General features: G+C 46.9%; 1 pseudogene; it reads right to left on the bottom strand.

Annotated features, from left to right (window-relative positions):
- Positions 1 to 2,236: 2,236 nt before the first annotated feature.
- LOC133771006 (ER membrane protein complex subunit 4-like) lies at positions 2,237 to 2,826 on the bottom strand (annotated as a pseudogene).
- Positions 2,827 to 4,030: the final 1,204 nt, after the last annotated feature.

Raw genomic sequence — 4,030 nt, 5'->3', positions numbered from 1 at the left:
CGGGTCTCCCACGTGGGTGCAAGGGCCCAAGGACTTGGGCCATCTTCTACTACTTTCCCAGGCCATAGCAGAGAGCTGGATGGGAAGTAGAGCAGCCAGGACTAGAACCGGTACCCATATGGGATGCCAGAGCTTTAGGCCAGGGTGTAAACCCACTGCGCCACAGCACTGGCCCCCAAATAAATTCTTAAAATAAAAAAAAAAAAAATAAAGAATATGTAAAAATTTTAAGAACAAGGAGCTCTTTGTAAAGCCATAAATGCAGATGAAAGAAATGGCAAGAATAAGGTCCAGCAGTAATGGAAACAGAGGCTCCTCGGAGAGTCTGAATTGGTCTCAGATTGGTTTGAATATTTCATGTCTGAAGAAGATGAATAGGAAATAAGGGTAGGAATAGCAGTTGAAGAAGATTGTTTAGGACTTAAGTGTAAAGAGAGATTGAGGCCTGATTTAGGAGATGAGGTGCTGCCACTCTCACCTCTTCCATCACTGTCACACCTCTGCAGCCACCATCAAAGACAGACCATGTCCATGGATTGCATCCCACCCTAGCTCCTTGAACGCACCACCCCTTCTATGCTCTGCTTTTTGCCCAGTATCATCCTCCTCTGTCTTGTCCTTGACCTTTTAGCCCTCACTCAGGAGAGCCCTTGACCCTGTATTCTTCTTTAACTTGCACAACCTTGTCTCTGCCTTTGTCTCCACAGATAGTCTCCCTCTATCAGCAGCCCACACTGACTGCACTACCCTTGTTATTCATTAAGCCTCCACCCACTGCTAACCATCCTCTACACCACTGATCCTTTTAAGCTACCCTTGCCAAGTTCACTCATGATCATGTCTTTGTTTTTCAGCAGAGCGTTTTCATCATTATTTCACTTAGCTGTCTGTGGAATTTGGTACTGCCGCCTCCTCGGTACTCCTGGAAAATCTGTCTCATTTTCCAGAACCACATCTTTTCTGTTTCTCAGCCATCCTCTGCACTCTTATACTACACTCCCTGGAGGTGGACTCTGGACTCAGAGTTGCATGCAGAAAGTTTGTTGAGGGGCAGGTGCAGATATTAAATGATGCCAGTTAGGATACTGGTATCCAAATTGCAGTGACTGGGTTTGAGTCCTAGCTCTGTGCCTAACTCTAGGTTCCTGCCAATACAGATCTTGGATAGATCTGGATCAGGTTCTCAGTTCCCAGCTTCAGCTGGGCCCAGCTCAGGCCCTTGCAAGCATTTAAGGAGTGAATCAACAGACTGGGGAGCTAGATCCTTCTCCCTCTCCTTCTTCCCTTCCCTTTTTCTCCTCCTTCCTACCCTCCTCATACCTCTCCCCTCTCCTTCCCTCTCCGACTCAAAAAAAAAAGTTTGTTAGGGAGTACCCTGATACACCTGTAAGGAAGCAAGGAAGGCAGGAGGAACAAGCAGCAGCAAATCTGATCCACAGTGAGACAGCCAACCCTAGGGGAGCTCTGGAGCTAGAGTATCCTTGCAGAGTTGTCTCAACTTGAAGCCAGGGGCCTAGGCCTTTGTTTCCAGGCATCAGCTAGTCCCTGACTATGGGCCACCGTCTAGGAGAGTTGTAATCTTGGGCAAGGCAATTCCCTGTGGCTGAAAGGGATCCCATTGAGATGCATTGGCCATTATGGAATCCTCACACTTTCCTCCCACATCAAAACTGGACTCACTATCTCTTACCCCAACCCTCTTAAAAATGTACTGTTTGTCTTTTTTGTGCTCCTTTTTGTCTGGCTTATTTTTCTTTTCGTCATGTATAATCTGAATTTAGCATTGGTTTCCTCTACAAGTGTCTCCAACAGAATTTTCCAGCTTGTGTTAAATAGAAGTGAAATATTAAGGATAATAGATTTAAAAGCAAACTTGTGCAACTTTTTAAACCATTTTTCTTAGTCATTTAATTATTGAAGGGAGACACTGCGATGGTTATTGATTTAGCAACAACTGTTCTTTTGTTTACATAGAATTCTGGTCATATTTGTTGTTTTGCTCTATCTTGGAAACATTAAGCAGAGTTTTCTACATTATTTTCAATTAGGGGTTGTTGTATAGTTTCTTTGTGACGGTATTAATATGCATATTGCCTTTCTGGGATCTGTCTCCTCTCCAGGGGAAAAAGAGCTTTTGGTTCTTTACAACATGAGTGGTTACTTTAAGAACCAATGGGAACAAAAGAAGGGTGTAAATGAGAAGCAAATATGTAGACCAGGTGCTTCTTACTCAGGCTCACAAAAGTAATCCTCCACCACGGAAATCCATTCTGTCCTGGGGGCTCAGTGAAGGCTAACCATGCATAGACAGTAATCCCATAGCCAGGCACCTGTTAACAACCAACGGCCAAACCCATCAGGTCCCTGGTAAGACAGACCAAACTCTGAAGGAACTTCCGGTCTGAACTTTCTAGCATCTTGAAAGTGGCTGAAATGGTCATAAGCGCCTGAATAGGTTGCCAGGCCATCATGTAGACCATCATCCTAGGGAAGAAGGAGATGGTGCTGCCTGCCATGTTTGAAGAGGCTCATGGGAATCTGATTCAGGGGAACCAAGGCAATGTCCCAGCAGGACGTCACCACCAGGAACTGATCTGTCTCTTGCACACTGGTATCTGGCACTTGGTTGTCCAAATAAATGACTGGGTACAACAAGCCTTTCTGAGGACTACTCCGGTCACTTCAGCCCCCACTGCCTCCTCCAGGCCTGCTCAGGTCAATAGCCCCCTTGAAGCACCAGCTCAGTTGGTGAACAGGCTCTCTTGAGCCACCATGACGATGATCGCTTACTAAAGCCAAGTACAGGAGTCTAAGTACTTGAGCCATCTTCCGCTGCTTTCCCAGGTGCATTAACAGGGATCCTGATCAGAAGTGGAACACCCAGGACTCGAACCAGTGCCCATAGGTGATGCCCATATGGCATCACAGGCAGCTGCTTGACCCTGCTATGACACAGCATGGACCGCTCCAACTTTCTGAACAGCAAAGGCAGTGGAAGGCAGTGGCAGCAGCAGCAGCATCTATACAGCCAGTCCACCGAAGTCACAAATCCCCTTCTCCTTCTCCTCATGCTTTTGTGTAGGAAGTCGTCATGTCCTTGAAATTTTACATCATTAATAATTGACATCATCAACAGCTACATATCCAACCCCTCCTCTTCAATGCCAGTGTGGCTGCTTTGATCTAGGCTCTCACTTGCCCCTCCAGATCCTCCCAATGGGATCTGTTCTGCTCATGACAGACTGCATTCTACTACATTGTTTTGTACAGTGCTTAAAATCCTTAACTGCCTTCCCACCACTACATGCTCAGATCTGACCTCCTTAGCTGTCATAGAAGTCCTGCACCGCCCTGTCTCACTGCCGCCTACTCCCACCACTTTCTGCATTCTCCTTGGATACCTTTTCCTAGCTACCAGGACTCTAGTGTCAGACTTACAGAGAGGACCCTTGGGAGCTTGGGTAGGCAGCCCACACTGAATCACATTATACTTGGAAGTGATTTCGTCTCAGCAAGAAATGGAGCCCTTGACCCCCAACAGTGATAAGCAAGGCATTTCATTAAATACCAGTATTAATCCCAAGAGATCGCTTGACCTTTTGAGCTGCCCAACCTTGGCAAGAAGACAGCGGCTGCCTGCAAGTCCGGGCTAATCTGAGACTGAATGTTGCCACTAAATCCTTATTGAGCATGACTTATGTGTCCAGCTGTTAACACCGATACAGTTTCAGTGCCAAGCCCAGGCGCCATTCCCCAAGCATTTATACATCTCCACCTGCTAAACCACCGCCCCCCACACCTCCTGCTGAGATGGGCAGGAGAAGAGCAAGGTCACTCCCAAGTCAAAGGTGAGGGGCACAAGTTCTTGCCACCTTGTCCTTGATGGCTGTAGGTTGTGTTTCGCTTATTCTCCACATCAGGCTGAGTCTAAATTCCCTTCACTGGCCTGATGTGAGAGGGAAGTGTGCCTTGCACGTTTCTGGTCTTAATCATCAGATGTGAAACGGGGCTTGGGGGAAGAGGCAGAGTT

Source organism: Lepus europaeus, chromosome 12 (genome assembly GCF_033115175.1).
Source record: "Lepus europaeus isolate LE1 chromosome 12, mLepTim1.pri, whole genome shotgun sequence".
In the NCBI taxonomy this organism is placed as follows: domain Eukaryota; kingdom Metazoa; phylum Chordata; class Mammalia; order Lagomorpha; family Leporidae; genus Lepus; species Lepus europaeus.
This window is presented reverse-complemented; position numbering and strand designations above follow the sequence as displayed.